Source organism: Glycine soja, chromosome 5 (genome assembly GCF_004193775.1).
Source record: "Glycine soja cultivar W05 chromosome 5, ASM419377v2, whole genome shotgun sequence".
NCBI classification, from domain to species: Eukaryota; Viridiplantae; Streptophyta; class Magnoliopsida; order Fabales; family Fabaceae; genus Glycine; species Glycine soja.
This window is the reverse complement of record NC_041006.1, coordinates 24,566,145-24,591,361: the sequence shown is the minus strand read 5'-3', so window position 1 is coordinate 24,591,361 and position 25,217 is coordinate 24,566,145. Positions and strand designations below refer to the sequence as shown.

Here is a 25,217-nt window from a genome sequence, read left to right as displayed (position 1 = left end):
TAGAGGAAAGGCTCAGGGCCATTGAAGGAGGTGAAGATTATGCCTTTGCTAACCTAAAAGAGTTGTTCCTAGAACCCAATATCATCACCCCTCCCAAGTTCAAGGTGCTGGACCTTGACAAGTACAAGGGGACTACTTGTCCCAAGAACCATCTAAAGATGTATTGTCAGAAGATGGGGGAATACGCAAAAGATGAGGAATTGCTAATACATTCCTTCCAAGAAAGTCTTACTGGGGTAGCTGTTACCTGGTACACTAACTTGGAATCTTCCCGAGTCCATTCTTGGAAGGACCTAATGGTTGCCTTTGTTAGGCAGTATCAGTACAATTTTGATATGGTTCCGGATAGGATGCAACTACAGAACATTTGCAAAAAAGGGGACAGATCTTTCAAAGAACACGCCCAAAAGGTGGAGGGATCTGGCGGCCCAGGTGGTACCCCCAATGATGGAAAGGGAGACGATGATCGTGATGGTAGACACATTATCGATACTCTACTATGAAAAGATGGTGGGCTACGCACCCTCAAAGCTTTGCGGATTTGGTCTTCGCCAGTGAAAGGATCGATGTGGGTCCGAAAAGAGGCAAATTTGATCATCGTACTAGGACGACTGAGAAAACTGGGGCAAATGAAGAGGGTGAGAAAGAGGGAGAAACCCATGCTGTGACTGCCATTCCTATACGGCCAAGTTTCCCACCAAACCCAACAATGTCATTACTCAGCCAATAACAAACCTCCTCCTTACCCACCACCCAGTTATCCACAAAGGCCATCCCTAAATCAACCACAAAGCCTGTCTACCGCACTTCCAATGACGAAGACCACCTTTAGCACAAACCAAAAAAACACCAACAAAAAGGAATTTTGCAGCAAAAAGCCTGTAGGGTTCACCCCAAATTCCGTTGTCATATGCTAAACTTGATCCCATATCCACTCAATAATTCAATGGTAGCCATAACCCCAACCAAGGTTCCTCAACCTCCATTTTTCTGAGGATACGACTCGAACGCAACGTGTGCTTATCGTGGAGGAGCCCTGGGGCATTCCATTGAGCATTGTATGACCCCGAAGCATAAAGTGTGAAGTCTAATTGATACGGGCTGGCTGAAATTTGAGGAGAATCGCTTGTTGAATCATAACATTGACAAGCAACACCATACATGGGGCAATTCTGGAAGCTGTTGTTATGACTCATCAAGATTTTCAAGTTTATGCCATTATTATAAACCACAGTTACAATGCTAAATGATATGGATAAAATGGACATCCTTGTCCCTCATCCTCTCACAAACGCATGTTTGCTTATTCAACTTTCACCGGAATGTGGGTGCAAGCCATTGGTCTATTTGCTCAAGCGACCTGCGCTCCTGAGTGTTGACTTCCAAGACCGTTCAATCAGAGATTACTCGTCTTGCACGTTGGTGGGGTTGCCGTAAAACAATGAGTAAAGTTCAAAACAAATAAGTTTCAAAATAAAAAATAAGTTTCAAAATAAAAAAAAATAAAAAGGCATTTGATTGACTGTGTTTTCAAGTAAAAATATAGACGTTCATGTGACTTCATTTTATCATTCCAGAAAGTTTGTCTTCTTAGAGAAGCGAGTTGTCAAGAATAGGATGTTGGACAAATGGCCTCAGTTACCTTAAGAAAAAGGGGGGTTGAATTAAGATGCAAAGACTATTCCCCAATTGAACTATCACTCTTTCTTTTTGGATTAACAATGCACCCTTAACATGAATTACTCAAAAGACAAATCAAAATAAACTTCTTTAAAGCAAAAGATAAATAGCAATAAAAGAAGTTTAAAGGAAAAGAGGAATGCAAACTTGATTTATACTGGTTCGGCCACTTCCCGCGCCTACGTCCAGTCCTCAAGAAACCCACTTGAGATTTTCCACTCTCTTTGTAAAACTCCTTTTACAAAGTCTGAACCACACAGGGACAACCCTTCCCTTGTGTTCAAGAATCCTCCACAATAAGAGACTCTCAGTCTCTTAATCCCTTTTCAGAAGTAAGAAGAAGAGAAGAAGAAATCTCTCTTAAAAGGGATAGATTGTACAATGAAGACCAATCAAAATTCCTTATTGAATATGCAAGTGGTTGACCAAGGAATCTTTTTGAGAGGATAAGGCAGTTCAGTTCAGAAAAACTCTTAATCTTTTGAGAGGATAAACTTTGTGGGCAATGAAAACTCTCTTTAAATTCGTGTTTCCAAGTCACCTTTGATGACCATTCATAAACCATTTGAATAGATGTGACTCTTGGAAATTATTTTCTGAAAATCTCCTCTGGTAATCGATTACAAGACTTGTGTAATAGATCACAGGCTTTAAAATTTGAATAAATTGCTGGTAATCAATTACCATCCATGTGTAATCGATTACACATTATAAATTTTGAATTCAAATTTCTAGTGACTGTTATAAACATTTTCAGCTGCTGGTAATCGATTACCGGAGAGCAAATCTCAATTTGAAATGATAGAATTCTTTGGTCAAACCTTTTGTTTTCTCAATTTGGAAACTTCTTCCAAAAGATTCTAGAAATCAACTTGATCATATATCTTGACTTTCTTGGATTCTTGTCTTGAATAAAACTTAGAAGCACTTGATCCTTTAGCATCATCAAGACATCAAAACATCTTGCTTCTACATAGGAGTCATTTGACTTAATCCATCAGCTGAAAAATCCTTCAACTATTTCTCGTCCTTGGAAAATTCTTTTTGCAAGAATCAATTGCGTCTTTCATTCTTCCTCACTACGAGGTTGTGAAAACAAGACAACAATTGGTACCTCTAAGCCCTACACTGGGGCAATGAAAGGCCCCATGCATAAACCTCAAACGAACCTAGGGGCAGATTAGAAGTTCTCACTCAATAGGTTCCCAGCTACAAGGTCATGACGAAAGACAACGATTGGTACCTCAAAGCCTTACACTGGGGCAATGAGGGGCACCGTGCAGGAGCCTCAAGTGAACATAGGGGCCGATCAAAAGTTCTCACCCATCGATGTTTTTAACAATAAAAAGGGGACAAACCCTAGGATTTCAATGGATTGATTAAACATCAAATGACTCCATTGCCGTCACTCCAAAATGGTCAAGTGACTAAATCAAAAAGAACATACACTCTGAGGGAGTTCCCGGAGAGATTTGCAAAAAGATAGGATGAGGTTGCATGAATTATCACCTTTTTCAAAAGGGCAGTCAATCTGTGTTTTCCAAAAAAAAAAAAAAATCAAATCAAAATCAAAATCACAAAATAGGGAAAGAATGCCATGAACATTGTACAACTTTCCATTACATTGCATTGTTTCATATAAAGTCCGCATTTACCCAAATTTCACAACAAAGGTTGCATGCATTTGCATCCCTCAAAATCATGTTAACTACATAGATTCCCTACATCTAAATGTCCAAATCTTTTGAATTTGGGATGACCGGCTCTCTCGATGAGTCGATCTCTTGCTTTCTCGTAAGGATGGACCCTCGGGTACTAGTACCCTGGTCTTCAGAGGACTACACTCCTCGCCAACAGAGGGCTGCACGCCCTCACCTTAAGAGGACTGTGTGTCCTCACTTTCAGAGGACTGCATGTCCTCACCTTCAGAGGGCTACACGCCCTCGCCATCAGAGGACTGCGTGTCCTCACCTTCAGAGGGTTACACGCCCTCGCCATCAGAGGACTGCATGTCCTCACCTTCGTAGGGCTACACACCCTCACCTTTAGAGGACTACACGTCCTTGCCAACAGAGGGCTGCACGCCCTCACCTTGAGAGGACTACACGTCCTCGCCAACGTAGGGCTACACGCCCTCACCTTTAGAGGACTACACGTCCTCGCCTTCAGAGGACTCCATGTCCTCACCATCAGAGGGCTGCACGCCCTCACCTCCAGAGGACTACACGTCCTCGCCTTGAGAGGACTACATGTCCTCACCATCAGAGGGCTGCACGCCCTCACCTCCAGAGGACTACACGTCCTCGCCTTGAGAGGGCTACTCGCCCTCGCCTTGGGTACTAGTTACCCTCACCTTGAGAGGACTAAACGTCCTCGCCTTGAGAGGACTACATGTCCTCACCATCAGAGGGCTGCACGCCCTCACCTCCAGAGGACTACACGTCCTCGCCTTGAGAGGACTACATGTCCTCACCATCAGAGGACTGCACGCCCTCACCTCCAGCGGACTACACGTCCTCGCCTTGAGAGGGCTACTCGCCCTTGCCTTGGGTACTAGTTACCCTCACCTTCAGAGGACTACATGTCCTCACCTTCGTAGGGCTACACGCCCTCACCTTTAGAGGACCACACGTCCTCACCTTCAGAGGGCTACACGCCCTCGCCATCAGAGGACTGCATGTCCTCACCTTCATAGGGCTACACGCCCTCACCTTTAGAGGACTACATGTCCTCGCCAACAGAGGGCTACACACCTTCACCTTTAGAGGACTACACGTCCTCGCCAACAGAGGGCTGCACGCCCTCACCTTGAGAGGACTACACGCCCTCACCTCCAGAGGACTATACATCCTCGCCTTGAGAGGGTTGCACGCCCTCACCTTTAGAGGGCTACGTGTCCTCATTTTCAGTGTGCTCCACATCCGCACCTTAAGAGAATTTAAGGTCCTCTATCCTTAAATGCTTAACCAAGACTTGCACTCCCGGTTAAGGGACCAGTAGTTTCCTTTTAACGGTTCCTGGGCCACCCCCTGATATTGGAGGATGGCCAACTGTGCGAGCACAACCAGAGAGGGAGGCTATCACACAGCTACTATGCATACCGGGGCAAGATTTCACCCATGCCGCTGCAAAGAGACGAGTGCGGATCATGCGCACCAACATGACCACTCTTACACAGATATAGATGACATTGCTACTTAGCAACATTCTGCCCAGCGACCGCAATGCCAATCTCTCCCTGCAAAAGTATCAGTTGGTCTGTGTCGTCCCGACATGGGTAAGTATGCATATGGTTCAATTGATTTCTGATACCATCTATTGTTTGCAGGGATCGCACCCACAAAGACACCCAGTGGACCCGGAAAAGTCCAACAGGGCCCTGGGGTTTCCAGCTCTGGTTACGGGCCTCTATCAGTCCTATAGGGTGCCCGTACCCCCCCGGCAAGGTTATGTCATCATGGGTAAGTATGCACATCGCTCAACTGATTTCTGATGTCATCTATTGTTTGCAGGGATCGCGCCTGCAAGACACCCAGTGGACCCGAAGAAGTCCAACAGGGTCTTGGAGTTGTCAAGCTCTAATTACGGGTCTCTATCAGTTCTACGGAGTACCTGTAACCTCCAGCAAGGGCATCAGGCCCCCTACTGATCGAGCTTTCATCAAGAAGTACTGCGTCCCCAGGTAGGCGCAGGGCGAAACACCACAGCAACATTGGGATGGCCGGTAGCGGGCAATAGACACACCGCCACCACCTCTAAAGTTCACCTCAGCTCATCCATAAAAAGGTTAGAGTGTTGCCTACGACACATGGCCGACCAGTAGGCGACCAAGTCCAAAGCCAAAGGTAAGCGAAGTACTAGGTCCGTGACCAACAAGTCATAAGGCGTCCAGCTCAAGACGTTAAAGAAGCGCTACTAGGAGGCAACCTAGTACCTTTTAAATTTCTGCCTGCTATTTGATCACTTTTTATAGTAGGACGCACCTAGTTGCTCATGATCCTGGGAATTTAAATAAAACAAGCGCAAGCTCAGAAGGTAGTCATACCTTACAAAACATATATATGTATGTTTAGGTAGTGAAAATACCTTAGATATGCATGTATGTAAACAAAAAAACACTTCACAAAATATATATGTATGTTTAGGTAGAAAAATACCTTAGATATGCATGTATGTAAACAAAAAACACTTCACAAAATATATATATGTATGTTTAGGTAGAAAGATACCTTAGATATGCATGTATGTAAACAAAAAATACTTCACAAAATATATATGTATGTTTAGGTAGAAAGATACCTTGGATATGCATGTATATAGCAAAAATACCTTACAAAACATATATATGTATGTTTAGGTAGCAAGATACCTTGGATATGCATGTATATAGCAAAATACCTCATGAAAAAAAAAAGAGAAAAAAAAAACAAACATGAAAAAGAAATAAACAAATAAAAAAAAAGAAGAAAAAAAGAGAGAAAAAAGAAAAATAAGTTGTCTAGCTGAAAAACCAACATGCTTTTGAAAAGAGATGACTTCCAACTTTTCTTTGAAGAAAAATTCGCTGATCATAGCTAGTTTTTGGAAAAAAAATGTGTGTAAACCTGAAGGGTGAATGCTGTGAAATTTTCCCGGACGCCCGAAATGGACTTGGATGAATGCACAAATGGATAAAAGAACATATTTTGGAAACATTGGGTTGATTTAAAATAGAGGAAATGAATCCTGAGCCCTAGCATCACATGACCATAAAAATTTGACACTTGAGTGTCCGCATAGGTGCATGCATGACCAGTTTTGCATAAAGTTTCCAAATCATCATTTTTGCATTTGTGTCATGGAAATAATGTGGGGCACCCCTTTTATCCTTGAGCCAAACCAAACCCTGACATGTATCATGTCTAGCCATTCTACAAACCTTGAGCCAAAATCATGACTCACTATAATCCTTACCCTCGGAAGCGGAAAGAATAGAAGGAAATTTCCAATCAAAGAAAGGGAAAGAAGGAAGATTTCCAATCAAAGAGAAAGCAAAAAAGAAAAGAAGGAAAATTCCCCAATCAAAGAGTGGGAGAAAGCAAAAAGAAAAGAAAGGAAATTCCCAATCAAAGAATGGGAGAAAGTAAAAAAAAAGAGGAAGAAGAAGAAGGAAAGAAAGCTCCTGATCGGGGATCGAAGGAAAAACAGAAGAAATGTGCAGAGAGGTCTTTGGACCGGACAATATCTGAACAGTACAGAATTGTCATCAAATGAACAAAAGAAAGAAAAGGAAACCATGACCTAAAGTGGTCTTCTCCCTTTGATTACCAACCAAAATCCTGTGCGTCGGTGACTTGTTCGCCTCGCGCAAAACCAAAACAGAAAAGGAAAAGTCAAAAACACACAAAAGCCGAAAAAAAAAACCACCAAAAGAACCCATTCCCAAGGGAAGCCCTATTGATCCATAATCGCGCATGTAATTTTTGATTTGATAGGAAATAATTTGCAAAGTCAAGTCATGAAATATCTATGGTTCGGAATTAGGATGAAACACTTACCTGTGCAAGATTGATACACTTTGAGTGATTTTCTTCTATTTTTGTCGAACCCGGTGTTTCCTCTAAATGGTCATTTAGAAACGAAATGCTAACATCCAAAATCTCATTTATGGTTATGGGGGATCCCATCGGCAGACTCTCCTTCCCCGGTAGACGCATTGTTTTTCACTCAAAAAAAAAAAAAAAGCATATGCTGCTCTAAATCAGTTGGAATATTTGTCTCTTTGCTAAAGCATGTTTGCATTTTAGTGGAGAAAACAACGAGACTTTTTCAAGTCTCACAAGTTATCCAGAACTACGTAGGTCTGAGTTCCTCATTAGAGGATACGTAGGAGCAAGAGCCTCGCTTTTGTCGACCATACCGCCTTTTGTTGCCATGACTCAAGAGCTGGTAGCCCGCGGAGACACCTTACGGTTATCCGCAACTCGTCATTCAGTCACCCCAAGTGTGATTGACGAGCAGAGGCCAATATGGTCATCTGCGCCCTTTCCGGAGATGTCAGCATTTTCCGATGGAGACTTTTCAAGTCTCACAAATTATCCAGAACTACGTAGGTCTGAGTTCCTCATTGGAGGATACGTAGGAGCAAGAGCCTTGCTTTTGTCGGCCGCCCCATAATCTTTGTCATACTGACCCTGAGGTCATGTGACGTGCACCCTTGTATCATCCAGAGGCGGCGGGCCCGATGATACGCGGAGATACCTTATGGTTATCCGCACCCTTTTGTCATCCAGAGGCGGCGGGCCTGATGACAAGCAGAGACCAAGTTTGGTCATTCTGCACCCTTGTATCATCCAGAGGCGGCGGGCCCGATGATACGCGGAGATACCTTACGGTTATCCGCACCCTTTTGTCATCCAGAGGCGGCGGGCCCGATGACAAGCAGAGACCAAGTTTGGTCATTCTGCACCCTTGTATCATCCAGAGGCGGCGGGCCCGATGATACGCGGAGATACCTTACGGTTATTCGCACCCTTTTGTCATCCAGAGGCGGCGGGCCCGATGACAAGCAGAGACCAAGTTTGGTCATTCTGCACCCTTGTATCATCCAGAGGCGGCGGGCCCGATGATACGCGGAGATACCTTACGGTTATTCGCACCCTTTTGTCATCCAGAGGCGGCGGGCCCGATGACAAGCAGAGACCAAGTTTGGTCATTCTGCACCCTTGTATCATCCAGAGGCGGCGGGCCCGATGATACGCGGAGATACCTTACGGTTATTCGCACCCTTTTGTCATCCAGAGGCGGCGGGCCCGATGACAAGCAAAGACCAAGTTTGGTCATTTTGCACCCTTGTATCATCCAGAGGCGGCGGGCCCGATGATACGCGGAGATACCTTACGGTTATTCGCACCCTTTTGTCATCCAGAGGCGGCGGGCCCGATGACAAGCAAAGACCAAGTTTGGTCATTTTGCACCCTTGTATCATCTAGAGGCGGCGGGCCCGATGATACGCGGAGATACCTTACGGTTATTCGCACCCTTTTGTCATCCAGAGGCGGCGGGCCCGATGACAAGCAGAGACCAAGTTTGGTCATTCTGCACCCTTTTGTCATCCAGAGGCGGCGGGCCCGATGACAAGCAGAGACCAAGTTTGGTCATTCTGCACCCTTATGTCATCCAGAGGCGGCGGGCCCGATGATACGCGGAAATACCCGAGTGGTTATCCGTATAAACATTCTTTTGCTATCTGTAAGACAGAACGCTTGATAGCATGCAGAGGCTGACATAGTCTTCTGCACCTTTTGTTCCTCCGGGAACAACAAGTCATTTACATGCGGAAATTTCATGGTCACCCGCGACTCTCGTCAACCGAGAGGAGCGAAATTTGTGTCATACACTAATTTTCGTCCGGGTACCTTTGCTTGATGACATGCGACCTTTCTTTGGTCCTTGTGAGGTGCTTGGCACTCATCATTAGGCAATTTGTGAAAATCCGGGAACGACAAGTCATGGTCACCCGCGACTCTCGTCAACCGAGAGGAGCGAAATTAGTGTCATACACTAATTTTCGTCCGGGTACCTTTGCTTGATGACATGCGACCTTTCTTTGGTCCTTGTGAGGTGCTTGGCACCCATCATTAGGCGATTTGTGAAATTCCGGGAACGACAAGTCATGGTCACCCGCGACTCTCGTCAACCGAGAGGAGCGAAATTAGTGTCATACACCAATTTTCGTCCGGGGACCTTTGCATGATGACATGCGACCTTTCTTTGGTCCTTGTGAGGTGCTTGGCACCCATCATTAGGCAATTTGTGAAAATCCGGGAACAACAAGTCATTTGCATGTGGAGATTTTACGGTCACCCGCGACTCTCGTCAATCGAGAGGAACGAAATTAGTGTCTTATCTTTACTTTCCTTTTATCTCCAATAAAAGACAAGTAAAGAGGGGCAACTGTCATACCCTAATTTCGTCCGGGGACCTTTGCTTGATGACATGCGACCTTTCTTTGGTCCTTGTGAGGTGCTTGGCATCCATCATTAGGCAATTTGTGAAATTCCAGGACATGCCGAAAAACCAAAAAAATATTGATGCACAATCCGTAAGTTTCCGTGACACACCGGAAATCAAATGGAAGCATCGTTGCATAATTAAGTGAGGTTCCGTAACATTCCGTAAGTCAAAAGGGGGATGATTATGTAATCCGCAAGGTTCCGTAACATTACGGAAAGAAAACAAGTATCGTTACGAGATTCGTAAGTTTCCGTAACTTTACGAAAAAAGAATCACCAAAAAAGGTAAGGGGGTGAACTTATCAAGATAGGGGTGTAAATAGCAATTCAAATCTAGGCCCTTCTAGAACATTTTGGAAGTTGGGTTGCTTAAGGAGGAAGCAACTGGGCGGCAAGCTCCTCCACGTTTTTGAAAAATGGTTTTCGGGGCTTCCGCGGCTTCCGTAATACTTCCGTAAAATTTCCGAAAACCTTGGGTAAGCATATTCCACTTAACATTGGTGAAAGGGAAGAGAAAAAAGATGAAAATCAAATTCGAAAACAGTTCCGTAAGGCTTTCGTAACTTTTCCGTAAAATACGAAAAGGGAGGTGAACTTAGTAATTCGGGTGCGCTTAGAAATCTTCTTCATTAAGTCTTTGGGCGGCAAGCACCTCCCTTTTTTCTATAAATAGGGGAGGGGGGAGCTGTTTCAAAATGTTCAGCCCCTTTGGCACTTCTCTCTCTTTCGAATTTGCTTGGAAAAATCGTTTCCGTGAAGAAAATCTAAGCCGAGGCGCTTCCGAAACGCTTCCGTAAGCGATTCTGTGGAAATTCTTCATCGTTCTTCACCGTTCTTCATCCGTTCTTCGTTCGTTCTTCGTTCTTCAACGGGTAAGTTTTCGAATCCGAGACTTTCAATTCATTTCTTGTTTTGTGTACTTTCACTTTAATTTCGTTTACTTTCAGTTTTCTTTTCTTCAGTTTTTAACGTGCTTTAACCATTTATTTAAGCCGTTTTCTCGTCTAATAAATGATAAAATGAATTTCAACCGATCATTTGTGTTGTAATCTCGTTTAATCACTGTTAAAACGAAATCTAACCGATCGTTCAAGCTATAACCTCGGTTAAACCAAAAAAAGTAAAATAATAATAAAATAATCAAAATATCTTGAAAAATAATAATAAAATAATCAAAATATCTTTGAATAAAATAATAAAAAAAATCAATCGAACGTTTTTCTTTGGAAGTTTCCTTGAATGAATTGATTAATAACCAAAGTGAAACTAAGACTAAAATCAACTCACAAATCAAGTTTTTTTCCGAAAAATCACTAAAAACCGTTTTAAGGCCCAACGCCTTAAACGGTCCTCTTTGCTTTTATCGGTTAACATGGACCGTTCAAAAGCATAAAATCAACATGTGACTTTACCGCTTTTGCAAGAACGACACTGATCAATTGTTGAATTAAAATAGGATAGTTCCCTGTAAAAATAATATCATCAAAGTAGACCAAAATATTGTGCAGTAACAATGATTGCTATAATTATTAATAGTGTTTCTAATATTGTCACTTGCAATTTATTCAGCATATTTGTGGTGCTTCTGCAGGGTTGCAGGGAAAAAGATGGCAGTGGTGGTGGTTTGCTCTTACTTACTCGATTTGGAAGCATAGGAACACCATTATTTTCTCCAATACGACATTATTTTCCCTACGCTGTATCAAATCTCTAACCAATAACAGCAACTTATCATCCTCTTGGGAAGTCATAAGGAGGAACGGTGGGAATTGAACTTTAAATTGAGGGGAAACTTATTTGGTAATGAAGCTACAATGGCTGCTGAATTCCTAGAGGAAATAGTAGGGCTAGCAGTACAGCAACAAGGAGCAGACTGATGGGTTTGGAAGCAAGACTCGAGTGGAATCTATTCGACTAGAACTGCATATAAGTTTTTGCTGGGGGAAATAAGGGGGGAATCAGAGGATGGGACTTTCTCGCATCTGTGGAGACTTAAAATACCACCTAAGGCAAAGGTATTTACATGGAGGCTCATCAAAGACCGTTTACCAACGAACATGAATTTAAGAGGAAGACAAGTGGAGATAGCTGATCCATTGTGCCCATTCTACAACAATTTGGATGAAGATGCAGCGCACCTTTTCTTCAACTGCAACAAGGTACTTCCCTTGTGGTGGGAGACAGTCTCATGGGTCAAGTCAGTGGGTGCTTTCCCAAAAGAACCGAAAGACCACTTCATGCATCATAGCAGATCGAATGCTACACGAACAAGGCTTTTTGTATCACTAGAGGGTAGATTTTTATTGAGGCTTTAGCAGATGTATTAGCCATAATATGGTTCCTAATTAAATTGTATTAGTTTTTTCTAAGGAACCATATGTATGGGATCCTATCTATGTACCAAGTACCTCTGGTACTTCATCACTATTTACATAATGAAATATTTATATATTTTTGCCGATAAAAAAAACCATGCAGATGATAGCAACACACTAACAGCAGTACCAGATATCACACAGATAACAGCATCAGACAATAATTCCAACCAAGAGGAAATCATGATACATATAAAGATAGTCTACCAAACAATTTATCTACCAAACAAATACAGCAGTATATGTGTATATAAATGCTACGACAAATGTCAAAACAGTAGTCTATCATAATACATATAAAGATAGTAGACCGTACAAACATACCTGGAGTTGCTATAATCAAAGAGCTTCCACAGCAACGCCAATTAGCAGTAGTAAATGATAAGCCTAAAAAAAGCATACAGAAATTATCCACAGTGTATTTAAACCCTTTTAAAGCCTATTATCTACATTTCAATTAAAATACAACATCTATAATCAACTTAAACCAGCAGAAAAAGAAAATTTCACTGCAACAATAAACAAATTCTGGCCAATAAGGCAATTTTGCCTATCATAGTCAAAATTTTGCCCAATAATGCCATTTGGTTTAACCAATGCTCCGACTTCTTTTCAGTGTTTGATGAACCATATTTTCCAACATGCTTTAAGGAAATATGTGTTAGTGTTTTTTGATGATATATTGGTATATAGTTCCACATGGCATGAACACTTATGCCATCTAGAGGTTGTATTCAAAGTATTGAAAGAAAATGTTTTGTTTGCTAAGTTGTCTAAATGCTCTTTTGGTGTATTGGAGATAGAGTACTTGGGACATATAGTTTCAGGTGAAGGAGTTGCTATGGATGCTACTAAGGTGCAGGCAGTTCTAGAGTGGCCTACACCACTCAATATCAAGCAGCTAAGAGGTTTCTTAGGCCTCACTGGTTACTATCGAAGGTTTATCAAAGGATATGCAAAGCTTGCTGCACCATTGACATATTTACTTTAAAAAAAAGCATTCAAGTGGACACCAGAGGCAGAGACAACATTTGTTCAATTGCAGAAAGTCATGACTTCAGCTCCAGTGTTAGCTCTTCCTAATTTCCAGCTGCCCTTCATTCTGGAAACTAATGCTTCCGACACTAGTATTGGAGCAGTATTACATCAGAATGGCCATCCAATAGCATATTTTTCCAAGAAACTTGCACCTAGAGTGCAAAAGAAATCTGACTAATTTAGAGAGATGTTAGCAATTGTTGAAGCTATAGCTAAGTTCAGACACTACTTGCTGGGACACAAATTTATTATCAAAACTGATAAAAAAAGCTTGAGATCATTGATGGAACAACCCCTACAGACACCTGAACAACAGCAGTGGTTACACAGGTTTTTGGGATATGATTGTGTGATTGAATACAAGGCCAGAAAGGAGAATCTAGCTACTGATTCTTTGTCATGAATAATGATGTTGTCTTGGTCTGAACCTCAAGCTAGTATACTGTAGAAGATTGAACAAGCCACTATAAAGAATGTTGCATTGCAGGAACTGATACAGTTGTGTAAACAACAACCAGAATCACAGACAAATTACACAATCAAGGGTAATTTGTTGTATTGGAAGAATCGGGTAGTAATTCCTGAGGAAAAAGAATTGATTCAAATGTTGTTGAAAGAATTTCATAACTCTCCCATAGAGGGCATGCTGGGATAAAAAGAACTACAACTAGAATTGCAAGCCAATTCTACTGGACATCCAGCATTCAGAACTACAGTGGAGTAAGGGAGAGGGGAACATTGATGTTAACAGGATATCCAACATTCAGAAGAAATTAAATGAGGTGGAGGACTTAGCTTATAATCGTATTTTGACTGATCAAGAGCTCAAAATCAGAAACTCCCTTCAGCAGGAGTTATGGAATGTATCAAATGCAGTGGAATCCCTTTTGAGACAAAAATCTAGGATATCTTGGCTGAAGGAGGGGGACTGCAATTCTGGGTATTTCCACAGAATTATAAATTTTAGGAGAGCTTTCAATGCTATTCCAGGTATCTCTATTGATGGGGTGTGGGTCCAGCAACCCAATACAGTCAAGAATGCAGCTGTTAATTATTTCCATACCAGATTTTCTGAACAGGATTATTCTAGGCCTTTTTTGGATGGGGTTCCTTTTAAAGCTATTTCTTAAAGGCAAAGAGAGCAGATGACTGCCCCCTTCTCTGACCTTGAGCTCAAAGAAGCTGTGTGGAATTGTGGAGGTGACAAATGCCCTGAGCCAGATGGCCTTAACTTCAACTTTATCAAAAAAATTTGGGATATCATGAGACCAGAGTTTAGAAGGTTTGTAGATGAGTTTTATGCCCATGGCAGCTTTCCTAGAGGAAGTAATGCTTCCTTTGTGGCATTGATTCCTAAAATGAACCATCCTCAGTCATTCAATGATTATAGGCCTATATCCTTGATAGGTTGTATGTATAAAGTTATTGTCAAGTTGTTGTCTAATAGATTGAGGTCTGTTATGGATGGGCTAATTGATGAAAGGCAGTCAGCCTTCATTAAAGGTAGACATATCCTCCATGGTATTGTGATTCTCAATGAGGTGGTTGAGGAAGCAAGGAGAAGCAAGAAACCAGTGATGATCTTCAAGGTGGATTTTGAAAAGGCCTACGATTCAGTGTCTTGGTCTTTCCTGGACTATATGCTGTTTAGATTGGGGTTCTGCCCAAAATGGAGGTCTTGGATATCAGCATGCCTCCATTCAGCTTCTATTTGTGTTTTGATTAATGGTATCCCCTCTAAGGAATTTACACCTACAAGGGGTTTGAGACAAGGGGATCCCCTAGCTCCCTTGCTTTTCAATATTGTAAGAGAAGGCATTACTGGTATGATGAGACAAGCAGTCCACAAAAACCTCTTTAGAAGCTTCTTGGTTGGTAAGAATAGGGAGCCTATCAACATCTTACAGTATGCTGATGATACTATTTTTTTTGGAGAGGCTGTGTGGGACAACATTCATGCTATTAAGGCCATCTTAAGAGGATTTGAATTAGCTTCTGGTTTAAAGATTAATTTTGCCAAAAGCCAATTTGGGGTTATTGGTGATGGTGTTAATTGGGCTAGGGAAGCAGCTAATAACCTGAACTGTCGGCAGCTGGAATGTCCTTTCCTTTACTTAGGCATACCTATTGGGGCTAATCCCTCTAGCCAGCTGGTGTGGGAGCCTATCATCACTAAATTCAAGTCAAAATTAGCCAAATGGGCTCAGAAAAATATATCCATGGCTGGGAAGGTTACTCTAATAAATTATGTCCTCAATGCCCTCCCAATTTACCTCCTCTCATTCTTTAAGATACCTCAAAAGGTTGTCAAAAAGCTGATATCCCTTCAAAGGAATTTTCTGTGGGGTGGAGATATTGATCAAAAAAAATTCCTTGGGTAAAATGGACTGATCTTTGTTTGCCTAAGGCTGATGGGGGGCTGGGGATAAAAGATATCTCCAAATTCAACTCAGCTTTGATGGGAAGATGGTTATGGGCTTTTGCATCTAATCAGCAACAGCTATGGGCTAAGGTTATAACCTCTAAATATGGTGGTTGGTCAGATCTTCAAAATGCTAGAGACAAAAGGGGCTATTCCCATTGGTGGAGAGACATTAGAAACTTGTACCATCAGCTAGACTGCAGTATTTTTAAAGATAACTTGTCTTGGAAGGTTGGGTGTGGGGAAAATATCAAGTTCTGGACTGATAATTGGCTAGGGGAACAATACTCCCTGCAACGGAAGTACTATCAGCTATTCCTCATAAGTAGACAGCAAAGGGATCTCATCTCTCAAGAAGAAGAAAATTTTCTATGTACACTTGTTGACTCCAAGAAAAACCTCATGCCCAACAGGAAGGATCTCATACAAAGTGAACAAATAGGGACTTAAGAAAAAAAAAATACAACTTTTTTTGAACTTGGTAGATCTTTTTTGTTGTGTTTCATGAATCATTGTACTCATGCCAGCATATGAGCATAATGACACAGTGCCTCATGATGTAGAAACGAGCCCTTTGCTCTTTGACCAGCCTAGCACACTTTCTAGCAAAAGCACACTTCCTCTGAGTGGAAGAAGAAGAAGAATTCCTCATGATAGAGGAAGAAGAAGTTTGTTGACATACATTCAAAAAGGTCACAAAGCTGGAATCAGATTTAAATAAACTGGAGGAGAACTCAATGCATAGACAGTTAACAGAGCAATAAAAATTGGAGAGGAAGCAGTTACATGATTCTCTTTGGGTTGTTGCCCAAGCCCATCAATCCTTACTTAGGCAGAAATCCAGATGAAGATGGTTAAAAGAAGGCGATTGTAACACAGGTTTTTTCCACCTATTGATGAATGCTAACCGAAATAGAAATTCTATCAGGGGTGTATTCATTGATGGTTCATGGACTGACGACCCACACAAGGTGAAGGAAGAGGTGAAATCCTTTTTCTTCCATAGGTTCCAAGAACCAATTGGTCAGCGACCCAAGATTGATGGAATCAGGTTTCAAACTGTTAATCTACAGCAGAATAACGAGCTTCTGGCACCTTTCATGGACGAAGAAATTCAGAAGGCAATTTTTAAAGCTGCAGCGAAGTTTTTTATGAAGGAAGGCAATTCACAAAAGGATTGCATGGATTTAATGGAAATCAGTATGCTTACCAAAAGAAAAGGCTGGCTTGGGCATCAAGGATATTGAAACATTCAACCTCGCACTACTTGGAAAATGGAAGTGGCAATTAATGCAAGAAAATGGTGAGCTGTGGACCAGAGTCTGAAATCGAAATATGGTGGATGGAGGAACCTTGAAGAAACAGGAAACTCAGCAAAGCAATCTGTTTAGTGGAGCACGCTTTTAATCAATCACAATAGGGAATGGTTATTCAAAATAACATGAGGTGGAAGGTGGGAGATGGAGAGAAAATTAGATTCTGGAAACACAAGTGGATTAATCAACAGGAATCACTAGCAGAAAGGTACCCCAGGCTATTTATCATATCCTCACAACAGAATCACAACATTAGGTTTTAGGTTTTAAGATGACATATAGAGTTTTAGGTTTATCAAAGAATTTCCCATAACAAATCCAACACTATATCCCCACAATGCAAATAGTACAAGAGCAAGCAATCAATATACTTTAGCATCTCACACCCATACTCCATTTCAAGCATTATATTTTTTTCATATTTAGACATAACTTGACAACAGAGACATACCTTCGATGGCTTCCCTGGGAGGCTTAAAGCCAACTACAATGGACTTCCAAAATCGCTTCCCCCCCTTTCCTTTTGTAGTTTTCTTCGACCTGCGAAAGTGAGAAAATGTTAAAACGAGGAACGCCTAATGTTAAAACGTAAGGACGTACCTCAATCGATATGTGGCAGACACGAACTCCACAAAGACCAACTCCACAATGTGGTTGCAGTCACGGAAGCGCAGCCCAGTTTGTGACAAAGACGAACTTAGGGCAGAAGGAGAAATAAGAAGAACGTCCTAGGAGTCTTAAGGCGAACCACAATGCACTTCCAAAATCGATTCCCACCCTTTCCGGAACTCTTTCCTTTCCTAGATTTCTTCAACCTGTGAAAGCGAGCAAATGTTAAAATGAGGAACGCCTAATGTTAAAATGAAAGGACGTACCTCAATCAATAAGTGGAAGAGACGAACTTCACACACACGAACTCCACAATGTGGTTGCAATCACAGAAGTGCAGGCCAGTTTGCGACAAAGACGAACTTAGGGCAGAAGGAGAAAGAAGAAGAACGATAGGGTTCGAGCGCACGGGTTCTGCAGAATCAGATTTTTAATATATAATGACAACAACATCGGCTTTTTAAAAATAACCGATGTTAAAAACAACTAGGTAACATCTGTTTTAAGAAAACCGATGTTAAAATCAACTCCATAACATCGGTTTTTACCAAACCGATGTTAACAACGACACACCAACATCGGTTTTTCCAAAATCGATGTTAACTACTCCATAGTAACATCGGTTATTTAAATAACCGATGTTAATATATAGTACTTAACATCGGTTTTTCCGAAAACCGATGTTAACTATGTCTAATTATTTACAAAAATGCCACCGCGCTTTTGTTAACATCGGTTTTGTGAATAACCGATGTTAACCGTGCGATGTTAAATCTAAAAATTGTAGTAGTGTTTGTTTCCTTTGTTTCAAGTGAATACCACGAAAATATCTCTCCAACAAATGGTATGAGGCATACTTAACAAGGTTCAAGTGGAGAAGGATTAAGGCCCAGAGGCAGACACTACTAGAAACTAGGCTTTCTACATCAGTTATCGGCGCCTTTCTACATCGGTTATCACGCGTCGTTGTAGCCCAATGTCGTTGAAACACGACGGTTGAGCAACTGATGTTGAATTCTAACATTCTACATCGGTTATTAGGACAACTGATGTAGAAATCTGCCCATTTTAAGACGGGTTGGTCTCCAGACCCATCTTAGAATGCCAGATTTCTACATCAGTTGTCCTGAAAATCAATGTAGAAAGTCACCATTCTACATCGGGTGTATCCTGAACCGTCGTAGATTCTTACCCCACGATGAAGCATTCAACATCGGTCGTTCTAATAACCGATGTAGAATTATTAATTATTTTTATTTTTTTTGCTTTTTGGAAGCAAGAATTATGATGACATAAAAATTGGTGGCATGATCATTTCATTAAAAAATATTTCTACAAACTAACTAGTAATTACTAAACTAAATTTTTCATATGAAGAGAGAACAAAAGAATAAAATTAATCAAATTTGAATATGGATACTATATACGTTTAGCAGAAAAACTGTCTAAAAGTTATGCTCACTAAATTGTAATGTAAAGACAAGTTGAGACAAGTTGAGCATTTCAATAACTAACCCTATCCAACTCCCTTTCAATAATTTTGTTGCTATGTAGTCCTCTAAGAACATTCTTGCATGCATCAACAGCTTTGTGGACCTGCAAATCAATTTGATCTGAAACTTTGGAACAAAAGACATCTAGCAGCAAAAATAAGAGTGAATGTTACTAGAATGAAGCTCACACCTTCCTTGGTTTTCCTTTTTATTTGTAACTCTCATAATTTTAGTTTTTGTTTTCTTTTTTTTAATTTTTGGTAAGATCTCTAGATATTATTGTAAACTGTAATCCTCTGTCTAGGATTTATAGCATATTTGGAAACATATTGAAAACCAAATAATGTTTAGGATATAAAAACCATAATATTGGCTTATAAAAATTACATCTAAAATATTAAAATTCACATTTGAAATATGAAATTAAGCACATTATTAGTCATATTTACGGTAATGAAATGATTTTTTTTTATAATGACATTATTAGTCTTATTTAAAACTTATTTTGCATTTTTCTAAGAATGAGTTATTTTTCTCTCCTACAAATCCAATGTGTATTGTTAACTTAATTTGTTTTCTAATTTTAAAGCTAAATATTTGTTATATATTAAATATATAAGTTTGTTTAAGTTCGATAGAGCATAGTATGATTTAAAAACTTAAAAATCTAGTTTATATTAAAATCTTTGAAATAAACAACATTATTAATTTTCAAACAAATTAATAAACTTAAATTTATCATTAGATATCAATGAAATCAACATGTATATAGTATTTCTGTAAAAAAAAAAAGTACATAGTCTTACAATGTATAATAATAATAATAATAATATATTGGTCAAAATTTTAAATGATTTTGAAAAGTAATGTTTTAATTACATATTTTTAAAATATTTTAACATGATTTATTCAATAAATAATAAATAAGTTTTTTAAATCTGATATAATGTAAACCATGAACCCCTCTTGTCTAAACCCTTAATCCTTTAACCTATTTCCACTCCCATAATCATTTCCAATTTTCCATCTTTGAAGGGGATGGGTAATGGAGAAAATCAAAGTAAATCCAAGATGTTTATACGTGAGTAATTAATTTCTACACTTGGCAATGAACCACCACTAATCAAAATAAATCAAAGTCAATAGAAGAAGGCTAGAACACACTTTCCAATATTCTTTATTGTTAAACAAATTTTGGTTACTTTTATTAATGAAAAAAGGATTTTCAATTATTTAACGAATCTATCGTAAAGTTTTATCTAGTAATATTTTTTTTTATTAATATTCTTATGCTAGAATAGGAATTTGACTCGAGGATAACGTAAAATAATGGATAACATTTTTTTTACTCAAATAATAATGGACATAAAATGATAATAATAATAATAATAATTAGAAAATTAATTATTAATATTGTAAATCATTATGAATTTTGATAAATATATATAAGTAAATTTTGTTAAACAAATCCCTATATATATATTTTAAAATATTTGATATTCGATTCTATATTTAGGTATGTTGTTATTTTCATAAAATGAACAAACTTTGATTTTAATATTTGTAATTTTTTTATTCTAAAAATATGGAATTATTATCAAATACGTAAAATCACGTATAGGAAATAATATTATAAAAATATTATATTTATATATTATAATCTTAATTACTCTGGTCCCTCCAATTTTTCAATCTTATTTAAATATGAAACTATACCTCATTTATTCTTTTCTTAAACTTGCAATTTATTTGTCTTTATGACGTCCATTTTCCTTTAACTCCTATTCTAGAGCTTGATGATAAATACTAGACAAACTTCAAAAGGACTTACTCAACAACAACAATTATAATATATTATGACAAGAAAGCAATTGCACAATGGGAAAAGAATAGATATATATCATAATATGATGAAAATGAAAGCATCAGATATCTAACCCTATTTTTAGGGGATCTCGATTCCTAATTTGACGAGAGAAGAATTCTTCAGAGCATTTCCAAGATGCAAGTGAAACTCCAACCTGAATTGGCAAAGATGAATACTTCATCAGGCCAATGTATATTTAAATAAGAAAGTTGGAACATAATCAGCATTTGACAAGTCAAGAACCAAAGATTAAAATTGCTAAGATGGTAGACTTACTTGGTTCACCATTTGATACTTTTTTGAGGAACTGCTGGACATAGAGTTAAACCAGTAACTATATTTGGACCTGGGTGCATGAGCAAGATTCAAATATTGTTTAACACATATAATGTAATTAACACAGATATATTGAGCGGAATGTAACATCTTTTACAAATATAGCAAATATTAAAAAACATGCATGTTACTTTTATTCTAATATGCCAGTACAACATAGATCCATTGCCAACCTTACAAGCCCTGATGGTTTGCTCAAGTTCAATGAATTAGATGGCAGCAGGCTCGAGAAGTACTTCATCAAAACTCCAACATATCATATTGATTGATTCACGAAATAATTAAGTAGTAAGAGCTGCTATCTTCTCTTTATTCTAGCACACTCACGCAAATTGAAAAAAAAAAGTGTAAACATAATGGTCTGAATTAGTGTAAAAATGGTTTATTCTTGTCATGAGTCGAAGAAGAGACAGAGGGAAGAAGCAACCCATATCTTAAAAAGTCATCTATATCTTACCTACAAGTTTGATGTCAGTGTTCTCTGCCAGCCATTTTGCACCATCCTCCTTGAATCCCACCTAGCTTGTGTCAAATTCTTTCTTAAACATGAGTGGCCTAATATTTAAACAAGATTTAGCTCAAATATAGCATCTAATAACCAACTAAATATCAGTATATCATTAAGCAAAATGTTAAAATTGCAAGCTAAAATTATATTATGATTTATGAATCATTAAGGTTATAATTACATGACCAAATCAAACATACTTAAGGGTATGTTTGGATAAAGGGGAAGGGATGAAAAGGGAAGACACTATAAAACTTTTTATTTAAATTATTTTCATTCAAAACCTTCCCCTCCCTAGCATTTCCTCCATATAAAGGTTGGTAAATAGTGTTTACCAAGGTCTAATAACTGGACATCTACTTAAAATCTCCCATAAAGTTCACTCATTAGAATCATAAATCATTTTTTTCTTCATCTCCCTCTGTCTTTCTGTTTTGATTTTGTTTATTTTAATTTAAAGTTCATACTGAGTAACAAAATTTCTTTTAACATAAATAGCCTTAAACTCGTTTTCAATTTTCAGTTTTCCAAATTATCATTAAGAATCAATGAATCACATTATGTATCATTGGTAATAAGCCAATCTTGTTTCTGAGTATAAACTCCACCAGCGGCCACCCCCTCTCCATTCTCTAACAACCTATTCATCACAAGACCATACACATAAAAAAAGGAAGGAAACTACAATTACCTGTGTGCAGGTTAACAGATTCAGATGAACAGCCAACCTACAATGACTATAATATGCAACCCAAAATTGAATCTGAACGTAAAAAGTTACCAAAAGACTGAAAAAGTATATGAATGCAATACAATTTGTAGGGAAAAAAATGTTGGTTACAATTTTAAAACTGTAAGAGATAAGACTTAACTTCAGAAACATGTTTTTTCCTTTTTGAAACTTATATTTCATACATATAACAATAATTTTGTGTTAACACTACAACTAACTGTTTGATCTTATCTTGCATTCAATTCATAGATATGGTTCTCAAGATAATATTGTACAATACACATTTCATGTATCTGCAAGAACAATGAAGCTGCCTCAGAGAATCACTGAAGAAACTTTAATAACTTCATTTTTTTTATGGTAGAAAAACAGGAAGAAAATCTTCCTGCAGCAATCATGATTCATGTAACTTACACAACTCACCTATCAGTGTTTAAAGTTCTGAAAAGCACGTGGCTTACACCTCTAGGGATATTCAAGGATTTCGTAACCTCAGCTAGAACAAGAGAAATTTAACAATGATTCAATTAAACATAACAAATGATAACAGGGGTTTAGCCTGAATTTTGCATAACAGATATTCAATATAAAATAGTCTGAATATGGGAAAGCAAAGAATCCACATAACTTCAAGCTTGAGAATAGCACTACTAAGATAAATACAATTTTCCAACATATTTACTGTAGGAAGATCTAGCATTTAACGCATAAGAAATTGTGAATTAATTGGAAAATAATAAAATCTTACTACTTTAATGTATATATATCATATTCTTTCAATACATAGTATGGAGCAGTTAAAAAAAATCATCAAGTATGCATACTAGTAATGTTTTTATCCCGTGGAACATCAACCAAAAGTGTAAGGCCTATGAACAGAACAAGTAGTGTATAAGTTGTCGGCATCTAAAGTAGAACCAAATGACAGCAACACCACCACCACCACCAATAGTAATATGAACAAAAATGATTATGAAGTAAATTAATTATGAACCCTACAATTAATTATCTAATTTGGTTAATTTGAAATTGAGTTAAAGAAACAGACAAATAATAGAAGTTGCAGAGAGAGCAGTGGTATGTTACCATTGAGGAGTGTTAGGTCAAGTGAGTCAACCACGAAGTCGACGTCATAGTAATTGTTGTAAATGTGACCGAGCGCGTCAACATGGGTGTCGGTGTGAACACCGACCTTCATGTTGGAGTTGTTAGCGCGTGAGCCATTCTTCATGCTCTTTTCGAGCCACAGGAAGTGGTGCCCGAGCCCCTCTGTCGAGTCCCACACCAGCATCTCGGGGACATACCTGTGGGTGATGTCGAAGATTCGCCTCTCCTCGTACACTTCTCGCCACGGAGGGACCAGAACACCATCGCCGATGCTGATGCTGCGGAGGGAGCACTCTCCGGTTTTCATGTCGAGAATGGAAGGATATGTCGTGGAGGTGATGGAGTGCGCACAAATTGCATAGAGGAAGGTGAACAATGATAGACAATTCATGGTTTACTGAGAGAAATGAAATAGCGTGATAATGTACTACCAATGTGCCACCGTCGTTTCAGATGTCGTCTTCACCTGTGCCGTTTGGGTGTTTGAATTCGCAGTTGGTGTCCTACCCTCTGCTGTCGTCGGGGATTTTGTTTTCCCCAATTTTTTAGTTGTTATGAGAGTGGGGAGGAGAAGGAGGAAGAAGGAGTGGAGCGAGAGGAGGGATTCAAGGTGAGGAGAAACGAAGGTGAGGAGAAGGGGATCGAGAAGCTGGTTCCCTAGGAGTGGGGTGCGGTGTCACGAAGCTAGGGTTAGTAATTATAAAAAAAAAATACCAAAGCGGTTCTTCCTTTAAAGCCGTCGTAGTTTAAGTTTTTTATAATTACAAAAATACCACTGTATGGCTTTCACTACTAAAAAAAACCCTATTTTACAACGCATATTCTACGTCGGTCGTATATAACCCGTCGTAGTAGTGTACGCGGTGGCATTTACATAAATATATAACTTTTTTATGTCCTGCATTTGGTCTACAATGACGTTTCTTTGTAACACTGTCTTTGTAGCTTTGGCAGGGGCATTTTGGAACTTATCTAAGACGGCACATCAATAGACATCGTCGTTGAAATAGTCAGCTACAAAGACGGTGTTAGATATACACCGTTGTAAAGGTTGTGCTTTATATACTCCCCTGTTGCGCAGTAATTGAACACGCGTACCTCCAAAAACTTATTGTCTGACGAAAAATCTCAGCTCCCGTCGACTGTTTTGCCTGAATGTCCCTCGCACCACCTTGACATTGTGTCGTTTCCCTGACCTCCACAAAAGGAACCCTACATTGCCACGTTTCCTGACCTCCGCACCTCGTGTTGTTCCCACCACCGCCACGTAGCCGAAGTCGTGCCCTTTTTGAGTGGTGTCGCTTCTTGCAGCTGTTTGTGAAGGTAAGGTTGTCGATGTTTTTGGTTTTTTGTTTTGTAATGCTTGAAGAAGTTATAGTATTAAGGGTTTACTTAAGTAAGAGTGTTAAAATGTGATTATTGAATTGTTGAGTTGCCCTCACAAAGTCATCTTTCAATATGCGAAAAGGATTTGAAGCAAAATAAGTTAAAATCGTGCCTTTTTGTGTTTAATTGTTAGAATTTTAATTGGTTGTGGTTGTACCTTTAAATATTACATAAACTGAAAACCCTTTTTCCCATTTGGTATACCTAGACATGTATTGTGTGTTTTTCAAAAACTTTAAAACATAAAGGCCTTGTCAGTGCACAAGGTTTCGAATTAGTGGAGCCTTGGGAGGAAGACAACCTTGGCCACTTAAGATGCCTATCATCGGAGAAACATAGTTATCATTGCAAGT

The 25,217-nt window shown here is 39.2% G+C and overlaps 1 pseudogene; it reads right to left on the bottom strand.

The window, feature by feature from the left end:
* Nucleotides 1–21,550: 21,550 nt before the first annotated feature.
* On the bottom strand, nucleotides 21,551–23,869 carry LOC114411593 (annotated as a pseudogene).
* Between the last annotated feature and the right edge of the window lie 1,348 nt (nucleotides 23,870–25,217).